The sequence below is a fragment of the Acinonyx jubatus genome, chromosome B2, assembly GCF_027475565.1.
Source record: "Acinonyx jubatus isolate Ajub_Pintada_27869175 chromosome B2, VMU_Ajub_asm_v1.0, whole genome shotgun sequence".
Lineage (NCBI taxonomy): Eukaryota > Metazoa > Chordata > Mammalia > Carnivora > Felidae > Acinonyx > Acinonyx jubatus.
The window spans coordinates 28,805,121-28,829,568 of record NC_069385.1 but is presented as its reverse complement, the minus strand read 5'-3'; the positions used below and the strand labels follow the sequence as shown (position 1 = coordinate 28,829,568).

Sequence of the window (24,448 nt, the reverse complement as noted above, 5' to 3'; positions counted from 1 at the left end):
TCTGTTACCCCCACAATGAAATGCTCATTGTTTGAAAACAAGTTCATTAACGTGCTTAAAAATCATTCAGGAGCAGGAGCCATACAAATATTTATCATTATTGGTCATTTGCAATTTATTCATAGGGATCCAGCTGGCAACCATCTGGTGCATAAAACTGAAAACTGGAGGGGAAAAAAATAAAGTAAAAGTCACTGAAAAAATATAATTTAGTCTCCATATGTCCTTGACACATATTAAGTTAGTGAATTAGTTGTTAGTGGAATGAGATACATATATGGAATTTAACACAAAGGTGAGTTGAAATTTTGCTTGCAAGTATATGTTGAAAGACAAAATGAAGTAGTAGCAATATCATAATAGGCAAACGTACTAGGGAGTATAGGCTAGGCTATGTAACAAATGACTCTCATACACATAGTGGCTCACGTGCAGTAGCTTTTCCTCTCAACATTTTCAGGCAATTATACCAGGTTAGTAAAAATTTCCTTAAGCAGTAATTCAGGGTCTTAGGCTATGTTGTGGCTCCTTCATCTCATAGGGCCCATGGGCAGAATTCAAGGGTCCACAAACCTCCAAAGGATCCATGAATAGAATTCAGAGCTGTCAATATACTTGTATAAGGAAAATTACATCCCTTTTAACTCTGAACCAAAATTTATCATTTCCTATAATTATGAATGTAAACAAAAACCACAGAAGTATTAGCAGTACTTGTGACTTTGTAGCAAATACAAATTGCAGATTTTTTTTTCTTGTTATCTACAGCTTTCAGATGATTACATCCCTGGTTGTCACCTTGAATGTAGCCTTTTGAAAGACTCTGAGCCAGAACGACTCAGCTAAGCTGCTCCTGACCCACAGTAACCAGGAGATAATGTATGTTTTAAGCACTAAGTTTTGGGATAACTTGTTACATAGCAATAGATGACAAATATATCCACATATTATCATATTACTAATTTTATAAATAATTTGATAATTGCATTTAATACAATTTATTTTCTTTATAATTCTAGTATTTTGTTGTATACATATTGAAAACATTCTGAGAGGGAATGCAGAGGCTTCTTCGGTATGCCAAAAGAATCCATGACACACAAAAAATTAATCCTACCCATGGCCTCATTGTTGCCTTGTGCTAGCTGGTAAAAGGAGAAAAGAACATGGAAATGTACCTCTTTTTTATCTCCTTGGCCTGGAAGAAGCAGATATCATTTTTAATCACATTTTCAGGGGGTGAGCTAGTTACATAGCCACAACTTGATGCAATGGCGGCTGGGAAATGTAGTCCTTGGTGAACTGCCATTTGCTAGCCATTGCTCTATGTTAGGGGAGGATATATTTTAATAGATAGTGCCAGAGCAAATACCCAAATATTAAGAAAAGTAGTGAGAATAATATCTACTAGAATAAAATCTTAAAGTTAATTGGAAAGATAAACAGAGTCAAATGAAAGAAGCAGGTGGTAATGACATAAACTATTTTCTGTGAATTGATTTTTATTTCAAAGAATAAGACAGGTATGGATCTGAAAATGTGGAGAAATAATTTGAGTCCAGCATCTAAATCAGAAAATCAGAAATGAAATTTTTCTTTAGTTGTCCTTAAGAATAAATTTTGTCAGATTGTGAACACAGAATCTTAACATTTTGGAAGTAATTAAAGAATGGGATGGAACCACTGGTGTTCATTCATTCAGTAAACATTTTCTGAGAGCCTACTATGTAATGGAGTCTATAGTAAGTACTGGAAAAAATGAGATTGCCAAAAATAAGATAAGGCTTTTGCTCCAAGAGAGCTAATGATGAGGGAAATGGCTTAGCCAAGTAAATCTGTACAGTGTTCTTTGCTGGGTACTGTGACATACATAACCACAAGGTGCTAACAGTAGAATAATTACTTTTTTTTTTTATTTCAACATGCCTTGGGATAAAAACATGACATTAAATTGGAATGTCAGGCTTCAATTGTTAAATAGGGTAGGATTTCTTTGGGATCATTTACGGAGCCCCACCCAGGATCCCTGAATCCACAAAGTAAAGCTATCCTCCTCAGTGTTCAGAGAAAGCTTTCAAAAGATTCCAGTCCTCTGCTGATGTGGGAATAGCAAGAAAGAATTCTTGGTAGTCCACCACATGGTCTCATACATGTAGTGTCATGTGAAAAATTAGCTATCCTGTGTTCCCTCCAATATTTACAAGCTAATCAGTGACTAATGATTCCCGGAGAAAAATCAGGACACAGGGAAACTGGGCTGCCAATAGCTCATCAGGTGTCTTTAAGATTAGGCAAGCCTGTTTTTCCCTTGGATTGTGTCAGCCCCATGCTCAGTTACATGGCTCAGTGAGGAAACAAGAGTGCAAGCTGGCTCTCAGTCCCATTTGAACCTGAGGGTGCACATGTGATGCAGACAATGTATAATTATTAATCATAGGCAGAGGCCCTGCTGGAAGTTCCTTCGCAAAATAGCACCTCTCCACACTACACTCTCCTCCTGAACACCTGTCACTATGTTAACTGCCCCCCTCAGCAACTTGGGGAGTTTCTAACACCACATCTATTCTCCCTACTTAGCCAACAGCGTTACGCAAGAATTATATTCCATTTTATAATGTTGACTATTCATTCATCATTTAACAAATATTTGTTGATAAATTATTCCTTGGGTGAAATAATGGAATATTATACATTATGATGAATACATGATAGGAAATTAGTGGTCTCGTTGAACACAACTTCACATCAAGAAACGTCTAAAATCTATATTGCATTGACACATCACTCTGTAATTGCCATATATTGGAACAAATAAGGGAGTGAGTGATTATCCTAGTTCTATTTAAAGAAACATTTAGTTTTTAAGAGCTCTTCAAAAGGATCTGACTCTTACAAAGATGCTACTCCTGGCATTCTGCCAGTTGACAGTATTTTGCCTCTGTGATAGGTAATTCATACCCTCCCTTCGGTCATCAGTTTAAAGCCATAGTTTTCAAGCCTGGTGTCAACATGCTTGTGAGTTGCATTCAGTTGTGCAGCATTTTGAATGCAACCTTTTTTTTTTTTTTTTTACCACTGTCATGATATGAACTGAGATACTCCTTCCTCCTCCTTCTACCATTGAAGTGTGTCACCATTCATCCCAGGTGATTCCAATCGAGCAAATGGTCCTGGGACCAGCAGCCTTACCTGGGGACCTACAAGAAATGCAAATTCTCGAGTCCCACCACAGAACTACTGAATCAGAAAGTCTGGGGATGAGGCCTAGCAAGCCATTTTTAACAAACCCTTCAGGTGATTGTAGTGTACGCTCAAGTTTGAGAACCGTTGTAATAGACCCATTCCCAGTTGATCAAATGGTCCTTCTATTGTAAATAAGCTCAGGAAAGAATCAAATGCTCCTTAACCCAATAGGCTATTGCTATTATTTCACAGATAGAATAGAAGTCATGTTAATCGGAGGACTATGACGATTCTGGACAATGCGGGAAACAGAGGCAGTAGTAGGTGCCCCTAGGTAACTTGAGGCAGGGAGGGAGAATTGGCTGCAACCCTCACTGGAGTAAAGATTGAACTGAAATCTGAGCACGTGCCATCCGCTTCCTGCAACATCCGCATGGGACCATAGCTCTGCACTTTTTCCTGCAGAGCCATGGAAACCTAGAAAGAGAGAAGCCACTCTCAGCATCCATCATGGTTTACATAAGAAGAAACCTCTGCCCACCAGGGGTGGTCAAGCTGCATAAGAAGAAACCTATTCTAGAAAATTCTCCAGTAAGGACAGACAGAAGGAGGGTATGAGTACACCACATAGCTGACAGCAGAGCTTGAGAAGTTAGGAGCGAGGGTGGGGTGAGAGTGGGGGCTGAGGTTGGCAGAAAAAGTCTTCTGAAGCAAATTAGGAATGCCTCAAAGACCTGAGGGATTTTTGCCTACCTGTGTGTTAAAGGCACAAATCCCAGTTCATTCTAATTAAGTTGCTTTTGGAATGATTTTACAGTAAAAACAGACTGCTCAGGATGCCATTATAGTTCACTGTAAGAAGACAGATCAGATGGTACCCCATCTGGAAAGACAGCTCCACTCTCTGATCATAGGCAGGCCTTTCTCACTTTCATACTCCAAGCTGAAAATTCAGCAGCCAACAACCCAAAGGGCCAGTAGACTGTTGCCCCTGACTGACGGCTCTGAGAAGTCAGTGAAGGAAGTGGAGTAAATGGAGCACTGCCCCAATGTCCTTGCACAGCGATAGCTCACTAGTCCTGCTGTCTCAGGGCCCAGCCCTTTGCACTCTACAGAAAGCAGTGTGCTGTAGAAGTCAATGAGAGCCCAACATGGGACTGGGCACCCTAGAAAGGGGGTATGTTATTCTTTCAGATCAGGCTCATTTAGGACTAGAATGAAGTGAAAGGTAATGGCAATTCCAGAAAAGATAATATTCATACAGAAGGCTAAATCTAAGCTAGATGTTGCCTTAAACCAGGGGTGATCAAGCTGCAGTTCATAGGTCAAATCAAACCCTCATCCTACAACAGCAGAGTCCAATAGTTGCAATAAAGAATGTACGGCTCACATTAGGCCTAAAGTATTTACTATCTAGACCTTTCCAGAAAGAATTTGCTGGCCCTGCCTTAGACTCAACTCTAACTCTTGGGTCTTGGAAGTCCCAAAGCCCTCCACTCTCAGGGCCATTCTGTCAATGAGAGAACCTTAGTTATGTATAACTGTTGTTACCCACTAGTTGATCCCTACATTTAAAAAAAAATTTTTTAAGTTTATTTATTTTGAAAGGGAGAGCACAGCAGGAGAGGGAAGGGGAGAGAGAGAGAGAGAGAGAGAGAGAGAGAGAGAGAGAATCCCAAGCAGCTCCACACCAGCAACTCTGAGCCCAACACAGAGCACAAACTCAGGAACCCTGAGACCGTGACCTGGGCCAAAATCAAGAGTCGGATGCTTAACCGACTGAGCCACCCAGGCGGCTCCCCGATCCCTACATTTTTACCAAAATAGAGTATCTACCTCTCTTTGCCTATTTTGCTCTTTTCTTTGCTTCTCTTCAAAATTACATTTGATGTTCACTTTCCAAAAGAATGTTTTTTTCTGCTTCTTTGACTTTTTCCAACAGTGGTTCTGCCTTCTGTTTGGCAGCTTTTTTTTTTCCCCTTCAGCTGATGGTCGCTTACTATATGTACTAGGTGCTCATCTTGGTATCCATTTCTGGGTAGCTCACTCATTTTCCTCATCCCCAGCCACTGACAATCAAAATATTTTTAAAAGCAGTGGCCTGTGACACCAACTAACCACAATATAGATCCGAAAGTCCTCCAGTCCCCAACTGTGAAATCAAGCCTGTGGATCAGCCTACTTGACATCCTGTAAGTATGTGCCCAAACATACATTTACCTATAGTCTGCTTTCTTTTTCTTTGAGACCAAATTTTCCAGTCAATATGAGGTCTGCCTTATTACTCCACATATTTTAGGGCTTCAATTCTTCCAAATGGCAAATGTTAGAAGCTCTAGAAGCTTGTTCTGAAAATACTATATGATAGCCATTTATTTCCTCTGCTATGAATACGCAAACCAGCAGGGTAAGTAAATAGGCTTCATACCTCCTATGTGTTTTTCACATACCTTTTTGATAATCAAACTGTATCAGATATTCAAAATATTTGATAAATTATTTTTAAGGGTGCATCCCTTTTTAGGATGACCCTTTTTATAGGCAACATAAAAGATAATGTTGTAGAAAATTCCAGATTATTGCTTTCCTAGAGGATTTCAGATCCAGGAGAACTATTTCTATACTTTCTCTTGTTTATGCAATAAGCCTATAGCGCTTCATTGAATATGTGAAATACTTTATACTTTGCTAAAGTTTAGTGTAATAGAGATTCTTCAGAGGCCATTTTTGCCTCTAGTCAAATTCTTGCTAGAAGAAAGTCATTATGAAATGGCAGATTTATTTATCTTTTCTACATCAAGATCTGTAGTACAAAAAGAAAACCTAAATCATATTGGTGCTATTTGTTTAGAAAATGCATTCTAAAAGACTTAGGGATACGGGCACCTGGGTGGCTCAGTTAAGCGTCCGACTCTTGATCTCTGCTCAGGTCATGACCTCATGGTTTGTGGGATCGAGCCCCATGTCGGGCTCTGCACTGACAGTAGGAAGACAGCTTGGAATTCTCTTTCTCCTTCTCTCTCTGTCCCTCCCCTGCTTGTACTCTCTCTCTCTCTCTCTTGCTATCAAAATAAATAAATAAACCTTAAAAAAATTAAATATATATATTTTATTTAACCCAATATGTCCAAAATACTTTAATTTTAGCATGTAACTAATATTTCAAAATTATCAATGAAATATTTTATATTCTTTTTTTTACACCAAGTCTTTGAAACCCAGTGTATATTTTACACTTACAGCATATCTCAATTTGGCAGCTAAATTTTTGCCAGAAATATTCAGTCTGTATTTAGATGTCGTAAAATTAACATCTTGAAAAAGTACATTCACATAAGCAAGTTGTTCCAAATGCACTTAAAATTTTTTCCAATAACTGAATCAATTATCACTTTTAAAACTTATATTTAAATTAAACTAAATTAGAAAATAAGTTCCTTGGTAACACTAGCCACCTTTTAAGTGCTCAATAGTCTGAAGTGGCTAGCAAAAATCAGAGAGAAAGAAAATGATCAACTCAGTGTAACAATTGTAAAATGTTAAAAGTTGTTGAATTTGGAAGATGGACATACAAAAGTCCTTTGTACAATCCTTTAAACTTTACTGTCACTTAGGACTTACTTAAAACTTAAAAAGAAAAAATACAAAACTATATTTATTATACAAATGATCAATTCCCCCAAAAAACAAAACAAATATAATATGTTCAGTTAAAATTTCTGAAAGTAAATTATGTGGGCTATTTTACAAATAGAACTTTATAAGCAGTTCTTTTTTTTCCAATCCAAATAATAAAGTAATTCTCAAGCACCTCAAGTCCTAGCCATCGTGCAAAATGTTTCATGCAGACTCTGTCAGGACAACTTTTATTGAAGGTAACAGAAAAACAATTAAAGCTGGCCTAAAATAGAAAGGTAATTTGTTGGCTCCCATATCTAAGAATATTTGGTTATTTCACAGCACTGAAAGGAGATCTCCAAAAACAAATGCTCAGTGCCACACGCCTGGATTTTTATCTGTCTGTATTTCTCATTTCTGTATGTTGTCATTCTGCTTGTAGGCTGCCTCTGAAATATGGGGAAAATGACCATTGACAACTGCAGATTTATAACTTATCATCTTAGCAAACTAGCTGCTTCTTTCTCCCAAGTTAAATATAAACACCAGGGAAAGATTCTAAATGGCCCAGATTAAATCACATGCCTACTCCATGGACAAATTAATGTGGCATCTATGAGTGACCAGGCTAAATTCACATGCCCACCTCTGTGGTCAGAGTTTCTAGGTAAGAGAGATAGTATATTCAGCTAAATTAAAATTGGGATCATTCACAGAGTATCTTGCTATCTCATTTCAGATCTTCAGCAGCTCCTATAATCTCTTTCAGGAACATGCCTCCATATTCTGCCCATTTCTATGTCCTCAGATATTTGTCGTAGCAGGGAAAGAAAATATGGTATAATAGTTTACACTGCTAACTCTACAGCCGGGGTAATAAGGTTTAAATTCATGTTCCATTACTTAATAGCAGTGTGATCTTGAGCAAGCTGTTTAAACTTTCGGAGCCTCAGGTTCCTCATCTATAAAATGGAGAACATAACACTACTCTGAAGAGCTAGAAGTATGTTAACTCATTCAGTTCTCACAAATAACACAATGAAGAAAGGGAAGAGAGAATTTAAGTAGTCAGTTCAAACTGATATCATTCCTAGGGAAATTCTGTCTAGCCTTCATGACATGCCTATCCCCTGGAAAGGGGACTGCGGGGACATCTTGAATGACACCTCTGCCAGGTCCCTGTGGAGTGAGAGAGGAAGTCTACCAAATGAAGAGTGGAGATGGGAAAGCATGCTGGCAAAACAAAAGCCAGATTTCTGTATACTATAACACTGGCAATAATTGACAGAAAAACAAGAATGGGGTTTTACTTTCATGAGTCAATTGTGGGTCAAGGCAGTTGGATTAATTCTCCCTCTAATGACAACTAAAAATGTGGACAAATAACTTTTTTTTTCTTTTTGCTTCAAGGCATTAAACAAGTAAAAGGGTAGGACTATTAGGCCACAATCTGGAGAAGATGATGGGTAAGGAAATTAACTAGGCACTTTTACACTGAATAATTTTACCTAAGGGGCATTTGTGGATTCTAAAGGAGGTGTCTGAGATGCCGGGAGGTACTTTTGACAGCTTCTCAGGGAAAGTGATTAGAATCAAGGTTCTACCAGAAGGATGGGCCTTATTTTGGGCTGGGAATCCAAAGGGCTTCACCAAAGGACTAAGCATGAAACAGAAGTAGATAGGCCATCACTGGGACTGCAGCTCAGCTTTGAGTCATCTCCTTCTCTTATTGAATGAAGTCACTAGCCAAAATCCCAGCTGCCCAAGTATTCCAGGGCCTGGTCCCCCAAGACTTTTGATAGAAGCAAACATAAAACTTCTGGCAAGGAAGATATCCTCTTAAGTCTCAAATTGTTTTTGCCAACAATTTGACAAATATAATGTCTGACATTCAATCTCAAATAACTAGGCACATGGGAAACAAGACAACATAAGAAAGCCAGAAGGAAGGAAGGAAGGAAGGAAGGAAGGAAGGAAGGAAGGAAGGAAGGAAGAAGAGAAAAGAAAAGAAAAGAAAAGAAAGACCTCTGAGTGTTCTAGATACTGAAGTTACATATAGAAATTTTATATTTATCCCAGTCGAGGTGATAAAAGGCAAAATTGAAAGTATGGGCAGAGAATTGGAATTAATACTAAAAAATGAAAATTTGAGAACTGGAAACATTGCTCCCATCATATTAATGAAAACAAATTGGATAAACCATAAAAACATAGTTCTTAAAGCCCACCAGAGAGATAAGGTCATAAGAAAACCTAATGAATTCAAACCCAAAGAGTGGAAACTTCTTCTAGAAGTGAAAGGACCTAACAACTGACTGTATCCTTGGCAGGGCAGTGGTGGGTAGGACAGTTGGAGGGAAGGAGGAAGCTTCCACAGATACAAGTAAAGAGAAAACAACTGAACTTACAATGAAATTCTAAAACTATCTGTGGGCTGACTTGGTCATTTAAAATCTCTGGGAGATACCCATCTTTTCCATGGGCCTTCTCACGGTGTTCATGAAAGAGATTGGGGGCCAAATGGGAAAACTGAGCAATACCCTGGCTGAGGCACAGGTCCATGGATAGGGCCTGCTGAAATCTGAGGTCTGGACAAGAGAATAAGTCCACAGACACTCTGGGCCTTGCATTACACATCAGACATCATTTACAGCTGGGGGGAGAGCTGAAGCTATGAGAGAAGACCCTCTCTCACTGAGGTACAAATGTCGGGCCTGCAGAGGACTGAGCGCAGGACAGAAGAGCAGAGATGAACTCTTCAAACATACAAATCCCACGTATACTAAAGAAAATGTTTTGGCTCAACCCTTGAATAATCTGAAGACTGTGGTGAACTGAATCTAATTAGAATCACAGCAAAGCCCAGGCCCAGCTCAACCATAGACTAGATTGACTTAACCTCCAATACTAACATCCTGACAGAAAAGGAGATGTGCCCCTTTCTGGATATAAAGTTTATTCATTTCAGTCTCTTCAGTTTCTCTACATCCTGCATTTAACCAAAAGTTATGAGACATGCAAGAAAGAAAGATGGTCAAGTTATGGCCCAGAGGCAAGGTATGACCATGCATGAAAGATGGCCAAGATATCAGAATTATCATATAGGGACTTTAAAAGAACTATAGTAATCATGTTAATGTATCTAGTTGGATAGGTGGACAACATGACTAAAAAGACGGAGCATTTTAGCAGAGAACAAAGACATGGAAACTGTTAAGAAAGAGTCAAAAGAAAATACTAGAAATGAAAAATACACAAAAGAATACTTTGGTGGGCTCATCAGCCAACTGAACACAGCTGAGGAAGGAATCAGTAAGATTGAAGACAAGTCAACAGAAATTATAGTAAAAAAGAAAAAATGAAAGCGAGAGCAAGAAAAAGAACAGAGCACTGAAATCTGTGAGTCAATGTCAAATGGCCTAACTTACTAGTAATTGAGAAGACAGAAAAAGACAGAGAATAGGGCAAAAAACGTATTTGAGTTTTTCAAAATTGATAAAAGACATCAATTCACAGATCCAAGAAGCTCAGATACACACAAAGATTAAGATTCAAGAATTACAAATTAAAGAAAACCACATACAACACCCAATAATCAAACTGCTAAAAACGAAAAATAAAATCTTGAAAGCAACCAGAGGGAAAAAAGATACATTACCTAAAGGGGAACAATCTTACAAATGATAACTGATTTCTCATCAAAAACACTGAAGCTAGGGGCGCCTGGGTGGCTCAGTTGGTTAAGCGTCTGACTTCGGCTCATGATCTCACGGTTCATGGGTTCTAGCCCTGCATCAGGCTCTGTCTGTGCTGACCGCTCAGAGACTGCAGCCTGCTTCGAATTCTGTGGCTCCTTCCTCCCTGCCCCTCCCCTGCTTGTGCTCTCTCTCTCTCTCTCTCTCTCAAAACTAAATAACCATTAAAAAAAATTGTTTTTAAAAAACATGGAAGCCACAGAGCATTGGGGTGGCTCAGTTGGTTAAACATCTGACTTCAGCTCAGGTCATGATCTCACCGTTCACAAGTTTGAGCCCCACAGCAAGCTCTCTGTTGTCAGCACAGAGCCCACTTCAGATCTTCTGTCTCCTTCCCTCTGCCCCTTCCCTGCTTGTGTGCTCTCTTACTCTCTTGAAAATAAAGAAACATGAAAAAAAATGGAAGCCAGAAGACAAAAAGGTAAATCCTAGGGCAAAAGTAAATTCAATTGTAGCTTTATTAAATACTACCAAAATCCCCTCAAGAGGATTGTACAAATTTGAAATCCTACCATCAATGTAAGAAAGTGTATTGCCCGACAGTTTTGCTGAAAGAGTGTATTGTTACCCTGTTTTCGATCTGATAAGGGAGAAATATTGTCTCAATGTAGCTTTAATTTGACTTCTATTATAAGCAAGGTCAAACATCCTTTTTACATGTTTAAGGGTCATTTTTTGTGTGTGCTGTTATTTTTTAAATTTTATTTTAATTGCAGTGTAGTTAACACAAAATGTTTTGTTAGTTCAGGTGTACAGTATGGTGATTCAACAATTCTATACATTACTTAGTGTGCTCTTTAATCCTCATCACCTATTTTACCCATCCCCCAACCTCCTCCCCTCTGGTAAACATCAGTTTGTTCTCTATATTTAAGAGTCTGGTTTTTGGTTTGTCTCTTTTTTTCTTTATTTTGTTTCTTAAGTTCCACATGAATTAAATCTTAGGGTATTTGTTGTTCTCTTACTGACTTATTTCACTTAACATTATACTCTCTAGATCCATCCATGTTGTTGCAGATGGCAAGATTTCATTCTTTTTTATGGCTGAGTAATATTCCATTATATATACATATCACTTCTTCTTTATCCATCCATCTATCAATGGACACTTGGCCCACTTCCGTAATTTGGCTATTGTAAATAATGCTGCAATAAACATACAGGTGTATATATCTTTTTGAATTACTGTTTTTGTTTTCTTTGGATAAATACTCAGTAGAAGACTTACTGGGTCATATGGTAATTCTACTTTTTAATTTTTTGAGGAACCCCCATACTGTCTTCCACAGTGGCTGCACTAGTTTGCATTCCCACCAACAGTGCATGAGAGTTCCTTTTTTTTCACATCTTTGTCAACACTTGTTGTTTCTTGTGTTCTTGAATTTAGCCATTCTGACAGGTGTGCAGTGATATCTCATTGTGGTTTTGATTTGGATATCTCTGATAATGAGTGATGTTGAGCATCTTTTCATGTGTCTATTGGCTATCTATGTCTGTTTTGGAGAAATGTCTATTCATGTATTCTCTCCATTTTTAATTAGATTATCTGTTCTTTTGGTGTTGAGCTGTGTAAGTTCTTCACATATTTTGTCTTCTGACCCTTTATTGGATATATCATGTGCAAATACCTTTTCCTATTCAGTAAGTTGTATTTTAGTTTTAGTTATTACTTCCTTTGCTGTGTAGAAGCTTTTTATTTTGATGTAGTCCCAATGGTTTTTTTTTTGTTTTTTTTTTTTTTTGCTTTTGTTTCCCTTGCCTCAAGAGATATATCTAGAAAAATGTTGCTACAGCCAATGTCAGAGAAATTACTGCCTGTGCTCTTTTCTAGGATTTTTATGGTTTTGGGTCTCACATTTCTATTCTTAATCCATTTTGAGTTTATTTTTGTGTATGATGTAAGAAAGCAGTCCCATTTCATTCTTTTGCATGTAGCTGTCCAGTTTTCCCAACGCTATTTGTTGAAGAGACTGTCCTTTTCCCTTTGCATATTCTGGCCTCCTTTGTTGAAGATTAATTGACCATAAAAGCATGGGTTTATTTCTGGGTTGTCTATTCTGTTCTATTAATCTATGTGTCTCTTTTTGTGGCAGTACCATACTGTTTTTATTATTAGAACTTTGTGGTATATCTTGAAATCTGGGATTATGATACCTCCAATTTTGTTTTTCCTTTTTCTTTTTAAAATTTTTTAAAAAAATTTTGTTTTGTTTTGAGAGAGAGAGAGAGAGAGAAAAAGAGAGAGAGAGAGAGAGCCTGAGCAAAGAGGAGGCAGAGAGAGAGGGAGACACAGAATGTGAAGTAGGTTCCAGGCTCTGAGCTGTCAGCACAGAGTCCAACATGGTGCTTGAACTAACGAATCATGAGATCTTGACCTGAGCTGAAGTCAGATGTCCAACCAACTGAGCCACCAGGTGCCCCTTTTTTTTCTTTTTGAAGATTGCTTTGTCTATTTAGGGCCTTTTGTGGTTGCATACATATTTTAATATTATTTGTTTTAATTCTGTGAAAAATTTCATTGGTATTTTAATAGGAATTGCATTAAATTTCCAAATTGCTTTGAATAGTATGGACATTTTAACAATATTTGTTTTTCCAACCCAAGAGCATGGAATATCTTTCCATTTGTTTGTGTCATCTTCAGTTTCTTTCATCAGTGTTTTATAGTTTTCAGAGTACAGGTCTTTCACCTTCTTGGTTAAGTTTATTCCTAGGTATTTTTTTTCTTTTTGTTGCAATTGTAAATGGGATTTTTTTCTTAATTTCTCTTTCTGATACTTCATTATAAGTGTATACAAAGGCAACAGATTTCTTTCTTTTTTTTTTTTGCAACAGATTTCTGTATATTGATTTTGTATCCTGTGACTTTACTGAATTCATTTATCAATTCTAGTAGTTTTCTGTAGTAGTTTCTACAATTTCTAGTAGTAGAGTATTTAGGGTTTTATATATATAGTATCATGTCATCTGCAAATAGTGAAAGTTTTACTTCTTCCTTACCAATCTGGACACTGCTTCTTTCTTTCTTTCTTTTTTTAATTTTTTTTTTTAAAGAGAGAGAGAGAAAGCATTTGCGTGCACACTTGCAAACAGGGGAGGGGAGGGAGAGAGAGAGAGAGAGAGAGAGAGAGAGAATCTTAAGCAGTCTCCATGCCCAGCACAGAGCTCCGATGATGCAGGGCTCAATTTCACAATTGTGAGATCATGACCTGAGCCAAAATCAAGAGTCAGACACTTACCTGACCAAGCCACCCAGGTTCCCCTATTTCTTTTTCTTGTCTGATTGCTGTGGCTAGGACTTCCAGTACTATATTGAATAAAAGTGGTGAGAGTGTACATGTTTGTTCCTGATCTTAAGGGGAAAGCTCTCAGTTTTTCATCATTGAATATGATGTTAACTGTGGGTCTCTCTCTCTCTCTATATATATATAGCCTTTATTATCTGAGGTATGTTCTCCCTAAACCCACTTTGTTGGGGGGTTTTATCATGAATGGATGTTGTACTTTGTCAAATGCTTTTTCTGCATCTATTGAAATGATCATATGGTTTTTATCCTTTTTCTTATCTATGTGATGTGTTGATTGATTTGTGGATATTGAACTACTGTTGTATCCCAGGACTATATCTCATTTGATCGTGGTGAATGATTTTTTTTAATGAATTGTTGGATTTGGTTTGCTAACATATCATTGAGGATTTTTGCATGTATGTTCATCAGAGTTATTGGCCTCTAGTTCTCTTTTTTTGTAGTGTCTTCATCTGGTTTTGGTATTAGGATAATGCTGGCTTCATAGAATGAATTTGGAAGATTTCCTTCCTCTTCTATTTTTTGGAATAGTTTGAGAAGAATAGGTATTAACTCTTCTTTAAATGTTTCATAGAATTCACCTGTGAAGCCATCTAGTACTGGACTTTGTTTTGAGGGGAGTGTTTTTTTTTTTTTTATTATGGATTCAATTTCATTGACGGTAATTGGTCTGATCAAATTTTATATTTCTTCCTAATTCAGTTTTGGGAGATGATGTGTTTTTTTTTTTTAAAGTATCTTTCATTTTTTTTTTTTTAACATTTATTTATTTTTGAGACAGAGAGAGACAGAGCATGAGCAGGGGAGGGTCACAGAAAGAGGGAGACACAGAATCCGAAACAGGCTCCAGGCTCCGAGCGGTCAGCACAGAGCCCGACGCGGGGCTCGAACCCACAGACCGGGAGATCATGACCTGAGCTGAAGTCGGACGCTTAACCGACTGAGCCACCCTGGCGCCCCAGGAGATGATGTGTTTCTAAGAATTTATCCATTTCTTCTAGGTTGTCCAATTTGTTGGCATATACTTTTTCATAATATTCTCTTATAATCCTTTGTATTTCTGTGGTGTTGGTTGTTATTTCTCCTCTTTAATTTCTGATTTTGTTTATTTGAGTTCTGTCTGTCTCTTTTTATTTTTGGCTAAGTTTTATCAATTCTGTTGATCTTTTCAAAGGAACATCTTATATTGGGTTTTTTAAATTTCTATTTCATTTATTTCTGCTCTAATCTTTATTATTTCCTTCCTTCTACTGGCTTGGGGTTTTGTTTGTTCTTCTCTTTCTAGCTCCTTTAGGTGTTGGTTTAGGTTGTTTTTTTTTTTTGAGATTTTTCTTGCTTCCTGCTATAACAGGAGATAAAATAGTGACATTTTATCTTTTATCTTTTTTATTATGAATCTTTTTTTTTATCCTAATGTCTTTTGTTCAACTCTTTTCCATCTCACTTTATTTTTTCTTTTCTTTTTTTTTTCAAAAGAAATTTTTTAGTGTTTATTTATTTATTTTTGGAGAGAGAGAGAACAGAAGAGGGACAAAGAGAGAGAGGGAGTGAGAATCCCAAGGTGTGCTAACAGCACAGAGCCCATTGTGGCGCTTGATCCTATGAACTGCAAGATCATGACCCAATCAGAGAGCAAGAGTCAGACGCTTAACCAACTGAGCCCCTTAGGTGCCCCTCCCCCTCACTTAAATTTTTTTTATATTAAGCACATTGAACCTTCAACTATGATAGGTATTGGAAATATTTTGTCTCAGCTTAGCAGCCCAACTTTGACTTTGATTATGGTATTTTTGTCATGAAATGGTTTTGATTTTTATGTAATCTAATGTGTCAGTTTTTCTTTTGCTGCAATCTGGACTTTCAGTCATAGTTAGAAAGGCTTTCTTCTCACCCAAGATAAAGATGAATTCACTCAAGTTTTCTTCCAGTACTTGTATGCTTTCATTTTTCACATTTAGGTCACTGATCCATTTGGAGTTTATTCCTATATATGGCATGAAGTAAAAATCTAATTTTATTTTTTTCCAAATGGCCAACCAGTTGTCCTAGCACCATTTATTAAAATTCCATCTTGGTCTCGGTAACTTGAAATCCACCTTTGTTATATATTAAGGTTTCATATGAGCTTGGATCTATTCCTAGACTTTTTTACTTCAACTATTTCTATTCTATCTATATACAGGGGCACCTGTATATTCACATGCTAGTACTGTTTTAATTATAGAGTATTTTTTTAATGTTTATTTATTTTTGAGAGGGGGGAGGGGTAGAGAGAGAGGGAGACAGAGGATCTGAAGCAGGCTCTGCACTGACAGCAGAGAGCCCGATGCAGTCTCCAACCCATGAACCACCAGATCATGACCTGAGCCCAAGTCAGATGCTTAACCAACTGAGCCACCCCGGCATCCCAATTATAGAGTCTTTATTTATCTATTTTTATTTATTTTTAAATGTTTATTTTTTTTTGAGGGAGAGAGTGCATGCAAGCAGAGAGAGATAGAGTGAGGAGGACAGAGGATCCAAAGCAGGCTCTGTGCTGACAGCAGCAAGCCCGATGTGAGGGTCAAACTTGCAAACTGTGATATCATGATCTCAGTGGAAGTCGGATGCCCAACTGACTAAGCCACCCAGGCACCCCTAGGGTCTTTATAATATATAGTTTTCAGTATGGGAGAGTTAGGGGGATACTCCCTTTTCATAAATGTTTTTTAGTGCTTTCCTGACAGTTTTTACATGGTTTTCTATATGAAGTTACGTGTCAACTTGCCTAGCTTCGTGTAAATGCTAGAATTTATTGGAAGGAGGACTGAGTTAATTGATAAGTACATTTAGGGAGAATTGACATATTTATGATGGTGAGTTATCTTATCCAAATATGAGAGATGTCCTTTTATCAAAATTAGTTTTGAATCTTTTAGGACAGTTTTAAAGTTTTCCTCATATAGATTTGTACACTTATGATTAAATGCATTCCTGTTGTTTTATTTTTGTTGCTATTGTAATTCGTATTTTTCTCTCTCATTACATTTCTATTGGTTTCTGTTTGTGTATATGAATTCTATGATTTCCACATGTTAACTTTATAAAGGATATACAGTTTAATTGTTTGTTAATTTTATTATTAATTTTCTAAAGTTTTCCAGGTATACCATCATACCATCTACAAATAGCTAACAAAGGTTTCTGTGGAAATTGCCAAGTTGATTGTAACATTTATATGAAAATACAGTAAAGCTAGAACAGCCAAAACCAAAAGGAAAACAAATGTGGTGGCCTTATACTACATGATTTCAGGTTTCACTGCACACCACAGTAATGGTGATAACTGTGGCATCGATGTGAGGATAGACAAACCAATGGAACAAAATAGCCTAGAAATGGACCCACACAAACGTGGTCACTTGATTTTCAACAAAGTCACCAAGATGACTAAATGAAGAAAAGAAAGTTCTTTTTTTAATGTTTATTTATTTATTTTGAGAGAGAGACAGAGAACGTGAGTGGAGGAGGACAGAGAGAGACACACACACAGAATCCAAAGCAGACTCCAGGCTCTGAGCTGTCAGCACAGAGCCCAATGGGGGGCTTAAACCCATGAACCATGAGATCATGACCTGAGCTGATGTCGGATACTTAACTGACTGAGCCACCCAGGTGCCCAAAAGAAGGTCTTTTTGAATAAATGGTGCTAAACAAGTGGATACACATATGGAAAGAATCGACCTTGGTTATTATTACTTCCTGACCTTTATTGAACTTTTGTAATCTTATTTTAACATCTGAGAAAAAGTCATGCTGTAGGTCCACAACTCCTTATCTGTGGTTCCAAAACCTGAAATTCTCTGAAAACCACAAGCTTCTTTCTGAATCTTTTGGTGCCCAAATCCAACCTAACCTAATTTATGTGGCCACAAACCTAATATGAAATGATTTGTGGCTACTTATGTAGCCCCTGTGTAATTTACTACATTCATATATTTTACTGCAGATGTATAAATTTATTTGATCATAAGCTGTTACCCAGATCCTGCTGATTGTGTTCCATACCACATAGTATATACAATATATTACCTTACCAGAATCCAAAATGTTCTGAATTCATACATATATACTCATGAGATAATACATATAAAGTGATTAGTATATAGTTTGGCACAGAGTAACTTCTCAATATAGGTTGACTCCTCCTCCTCCTCCTCCTCTTCCTACTACAACTATCACCACCACCATGATTATTATTACTATTATAAAGTATAGGAGTAGCTGAAAAGGTGATTAAACACTTAAAAAGAATTAATTGAAATAATTAGTAACAGCAATAGAGGTTTAAAGGAGTGATTCAGTGTCTGTCAGTGAGTCCAGTCTCTCTGGCATCCACAGGGAAGTGGCATTGATGGAGCAGTAGAGATCTTTGTGAGGAGGGGGTGAAACAAAGCCAAGTGCCCATTAGAAAACACCTTCCCCTCCGCCCCAGCTGGAGAGTCTCCCTGCTCCTGCTAGTTTTAGAGAATCTGAAGGCATTAGAGGAGGTGGCGGGTTTCCTGATACAGCACAACCAGGCAAAGATTGTTACCATCGAAAAAGAAAAAGAATTTGCGGGGCACCTGGGGTGGCTCAGTCGGTTGAGTGCCTGACTTAGGCTCAGGTCATGATCTCGCAGTTCTTGGGTTCCAGCCTCACATTAGAATCGCTGTCAGCCTGTCAATGCAGAGCCCGCTTAGGATCCTTTGTCCCCCTCTCTCCGCCCCTCCCCCAATTGCTCACTTCCCCCCCCCCCCACAACGCCCCGCCGCGCTCCCCGATTTTTTTTTCTTTTCAGGGAGAGAGGGAAGGGAAAGAGGAGAGAGAAATAAATACAGGAGAAAGAAGAGAAAGAGAGAAACCAAAAGAACAGCTCTTTTTCAGAAACAGCTTCTTTTTCTTGGGCCAGTGCTAACAGTGAGTCATGACCAATGACTATAATTATGGGAACTTAAAGGTCCAATGAAAAACTTCAAGAAAAAATAAACTATAACACAAGCTGTTAAAGTTACTGTCCCAGAACACTAACAAAAGCAGGCGGCTTGTATTTTGCAGTTAGGTGAACTAAATAAACCCAGTTAGCCATCGTTTGAGTACAACTCTATTTTAAAGGGATGTCTGAAAGTAGGGAGGAGGAAGATAAAATCTCTTTGTTATGATTAACAAGGACCTTGATAAAGGAATCTTCCAGGTTCAGGAAGGATGGCGTAAGACAGAAACAGGCTGAGGCGCACAGCATACAATTAGAGAAGAAAAGATCCAGACCACCAGGAATATGTCAGTTTTCTTCATTAGGAGCAGAGCTTTCGCCACCTCCTTCTGGGACCCACTGCACCACCTTTGCATTGTCATTGTTACGGACTAAGTAACAATGTCCTCTCTTTCCCGCCAGACTCACATAGTGAAGCTGTACCCCTCAATCTGATGGTATGTGGAGGGGCCTTTGGGAGATAATTAGGGTTAGATGAGGTCATGAGGATGAGGCCTGTGATGCAGTTAGTCAGGAAGAGAGCTCTCACCAGGAGCCAAATTGCTGGCCACCAGTGATCTTGGCCTTCTCAGCCTCCAGAACTGTGAGAGGGTAAATTTTCTGTTGTTGAAGCCATCCACCCTACAGCACTTTGTTACAGCAGCCTGAGGAGACTGAGACAGCATGTAGCAATACACTTACACCTGCTCACTCGTTCCAGGATGTGGGGTCCGTCCTTCCAAATGAATCCTATTGTCATTAGTCCCAAACCAAAGACCCCTCCGGGTATTTTTGTAAGCACATGGATTGACTGACCCCTGAGTATCTTAGCCGGGTGAGTGAGATAAAACCAGGAAGCTGCACCCCTTCCATGATGCTGCTTTTGTAAGGATTACTTCTGCCTGGGAATGTGACAAGTTAAACAAGAGAATGAGGATAAGATAGGTACAAATAGGCCGACTTCTCTATACAATGTAGATGACTAATAGGTGTTGGAAGAATGAAACCAGTGAGGCTGAATCTTCTTGGTGGCTCGCTGCCTCCACCTTCTGGAAATTTGGAGACATAACAGGGCTGTCGGTTAGGTATTTTTGTGCTTAAGAATACCTTATGATCACTCTTATTACTGAAAATTAGTATTGGTATAAAAACAACCAAAATCTTACCATGTCAAGATCTTGTAGGTTGAAAGATTTAAAAAATTCCACATTATTTTTAATGTCATTTGTTATGTCTAAGAAAACATATTACTGGCTATTTAGAGTCTCTTCCTGCTCACACAGCTTATCCAGTTTAGAATATACTTATTTTTATTTTTAAATAAGCTTTATGCTTGAACTCATGACCCTGAGGTCAAGAGTCTCACGTTCTCCCGACTGAGACAGGCACCCCTAGAACAGAGATTTTATGATCAATAGTCCATTTTTAGCTAAAGATCAAGTCAAAAAGCACCTTCTTTCTCACACTTACACAGGACTCTTACTATCATAGATCTGTATGAGTTCAAGACTTTATGTCGTCCAGATATTTTAAAAATAATGTACCATCCAATCATGATTATAGACAATAGGAGATAAATTCCTTAATGTGAAAAAGCCTACAGCAAACACCATTCTTAAGTGTGACATGTTGGAAGGTTTTGCTTGGAGTCCAGGAATAAGCAGAGGCTGCCTCCAAGCACTAATCCTATTCAACCTTGTACTGGAGGCCTCAGCCAATGTGTGGTGGCATGAAAAAGGACAAAAAGTAAGTATCAAAAAGGAATAAATAAAAGTTGTTCTTCACAGATGATTATCTGATTGTATACATAAGAAAAAAATTAAGTTACAGATAAATTATTAAACCAGTAAGAGAGTTTACTGAGAGTGCTAATACAAGATTTTTTAATTAAAAAAAATCATTCGTATGTCTATTTATCAGCAACTAATGGCTAGAAAATAAAATCTTAAGAAAGAGGGGCACCTGGGTGGCTCAGTCAGTTAGGCATCATGATCTCATGGTTGTGAGTTTGAGCCCCATGTCAGGCTCTGTGATGATAGCTTAGAGATTGGAGCCTGTTTCAGATTCTGTCTCCCTCATTCTCTGTTCCTCTCCCGCTTGCTCTCTGTCTCTCTCCCTCTCTCTCACAAAAATAAATAAACCTAAAAAATTTTTTTAATCTTAAAAAATAAATCATTTATAGTACTATCAAGAAATATCAAATACCTAACAATAACTCTAAAGAATGTGCAATTCCTTTAGTTAGAAAACTCTAAAATTCTGAAAGAAATTACTAAAGAAGATTTCAATGAATGAAGTCATATCCCACTTTTGTGGACTATCAGAAGACTAGATAATATAAATCAGTTCTCCTCAAATTTATCTCCAGATACAATGCAAACCCAAACAAAAGTCCTATATATTTTTGAAATGAAACTGGTTCTGAAGTTTCTTTGGAAATGTAAAAGTATGAGACCCACTTGAAGAATACAAGAGGACTCACTTCACCTGATTATTGTTATATCATGCAGTTTGGGCTCAAGGATAGACAAACCAATTATGGGATACAATAGAGAAACACATCAAGAGATAAAATGGACATTTGGTTTATGACAAAAGTTGGTATTGAAGAAGAGTTGCTAGAGGGCAGCTTATCAACAGTGCCAGGACAGCTGGTTATCCAGAGAGAAAATATTAAAATAGATGGGCTAACAAAAATGAACTCCTAATGTAAGACTGTTGTGGACTGAATGTTTGTGTCCCCCTCCAAAGTCATATGCTGAAACCCTTAACCCTCAATGTGATGGTACTTAGAGGTGGGATCTTGAGGAGGTAATTAGGTATAGATGAGGTCATGAGGGTAGCGTCCCCATGATGGGATTAGTGTCCTGAGTTCATGTGCTTTGCTTTCTCTGCCAAATTGAAATGGCCATTTGCAAGCCAGGAAGAGGGCTCCCACCAGGAATTGAGTGCCAGTATCTTGATCTTGGATTTCCCAGCCTCTAGAATTGTGGGAAATAAATATATGTTTTTTAAGCCACCCCAGTCTAGGTAACTTATTATGGCAGCCTGAGCTGACTTAGATGAACAACTTCTTAAGAAGGGTAAAGGAATGAAGATTTTTAAAGACAGTGTAGGGTATCTTCATGACATCAGGGTTGGGGCAGTTTTTTAAATAGGACACACAAAAGAAAATCCACAAAGGAATAGAATAACTCTTAAATTAAAATTAAGAATTTTGTTCATCAAAAGACCCCATTAAGAGGGTGAAAACACAAGTCTAAATTGGGAAAAGATATTTGCACAAGCAATAAAAAAATTGCATGCAGATTATATTATGAACTCCTTACTAGTCAATAAGAAAAAGACAAAACCCAAAAGAAAAATAAGAGACATGCATCTCCAAATGGCTGATAAAAACTGAAAAAGTGCTCAGTCCCATTAATAATCCATGAAAGGCAATGGGATACCACTGGAATGACTAAAATTTTAAAATCTAACAAGACCAATTTGGAGTGGGAATGTGGAGGTCTCATCATTGGTTAGAGTGTAAATTGGTACATTTATCTTAACTTGGCATCACCAACTAAATTTGAACATTTGCATTCCTGTCATCAAGCAATGCCACTCCAGATATATAAAATGTGTGTGAGTGCACCCCAAGACACATGTTCAAGAGTGTGCGTAGCAGCAATGTATTTTCTGAGAGAGAGCGAGCATGTGGGGAGGGGCAGAGTGAAAGGGAGAGAGAATCCTAAGCAGGATCCATGACCAACAGGGAGCCCACAAGGTGGGGCTGGAGCTCATGACCCTGGGATCGTGACCTGAGCCAAAATCAAGAGTCGGACGCTCAACCCACTCAGCCATACAGATGTCCCTGTCACAGCAATATTTTAAAAAATCCAAACTGGAAACCACACTGATATCCATCAAGAGCAGAAACGATATATATAGTGGCATATTCATACAGTGGAATGCAAAAGTAAATAAAATGTGGACTCTTAAAAATATAATGTTAATTAAAGGAAACCAGACATAGAAGCATACACACTGTATAATTTCCATTTATATTTGCTGTAAAAAAGACAGCAAAACCACAGTGTAGTGTTTAGATATGCTTAGGATAAAGGCAGAAAGAGAGCCAAATAAGTGATTATATTCAGATAAGAATAGTGATTACTTTTGAGGAGGGAGGAATTTGTGTTTTGGAAAGGACATGCAGATGTTTTTGGGGGGTCTGGTAATGTTTTCTCTGACCTGGGAGATTTACACGGGTGTTAGATTTCAAGTAATTTTTTAAGCTGTAATTTATATTTTACTATGTTTCTGTGTGTGTATTATATGTCATAATAGGAAAAAGATTATAATATAATATAATATAATATAATATAATATAAATCTATTGACCTGGATAGCTCATTTAAGTGTCTGACTCTTGATTTTGGCTCAGGTCATGATCTCGTTCATGAGCTTGAGCCCCGGGTCCATCGGGCTTGGATCAGGCTCTGTGCTGGGTGTAGAGCCTGCTGGAGATTCTTTCTTTCCTTCTCCCTCTGCCCCACCCTGCCTGCACTCATGTGCTCGCTCGCTCTCTCTCTCTCTCTCACACACACACACACACGCAAAGATCAGAACTCCAGATCCTGCACTTTTAATTAGAACATGATAGCACCAATCCTTCTATTGTCCCAACGTCCTACAGGATGCTTATCCCTGCCAGTTTGATTCTAGGTTTGGGAATCTTTTAGATTTGCAGCATTAAGGACAGAGACGGCTCTGAGGTCATGCTGCTGAGCTGCTTTGGCCCCATTCGGATCTGAGTTACTGGTCCAGATGGAGCGATATCTGCTAGTGAGAATTAAAAGCAAGAGGGCTTTCAGGCCCTAATAAGATTGTTCCCTGGCCAGCACAGAACAAAGCATTTACAGTTTATAAGCCTTATGGTTAAGTCCAGAGTGAACAAAAGCTTGGATTTTCTTTTGAGGTGAAATGAACTATATCTTTATCACTCCATAATGAGGCCCACTCTCTTTGTGAATTTTTAAAAATTGCTTTTACAGTGAATTCTGAAAATGTTTACCGTGGGGCTAGATGTCATGTCTTTCTCTCTCTGAAATAAGATTTAACATTTGCATTAATTAAAAATACTGTTTTTAGGGACGACTGGGTAGCTCTGTCAGTTAAACGTCTAATTTCAGTTCAGGTCATGATCTCACAGTTTGTGAGTTCGAGCCCTGTGTAGAGCTGTTTGCTGTCAGCCCACTTGGGATCCTCTGTGCCCCCTTTCTCTCTGCCCCTCCCCCGTTCTCATGCTTCCTCTGTCTCTCTCTCTCTCTCTCTCTCAAATAAATAAACATTTAAAATAATATATTGTTTTTAGCCTGCAGAAAGTCTTAACGAGATATTCATTTGTGAGACGGTATTTAAATGGAAGGATACATAGTAGGTTAATGGTACAACGGCACAAACGTACTATCAATAAATATTAATTACAGAGTATAAAGGAAGTGAATAAAATTTGAGGTCGAAGAGGAAGAAGAAAGAGAAAAGGGAGGAGGAGGAGGAGGAAGGGCCGGAAAACGAGAAGAAAAGATGATGATATGATTGTAGAGATA

General features: G+C 38.0%; 1 long non-coding RNA gene across 1 annotated transcript in view; it reads left to right on the top strand.

The window, feature by feature from the left end:
- Positions 1-24,448, top strand: part of LOC128315512 (uncharacterized) — a 42,126-nt gene that overhangs the window by 8,895 nt on the left and 8,783 nt on the right. Inside the window, exon 2 of the long non-coding RNA XR_008298322.1 lies at positions 769-879. This is a non-coding gene — a long non-coding RNA (uncharacterized LOC128315512). The remainder of the gene's footprint in view (positions 1-768; positions 880-24,448) is intronic.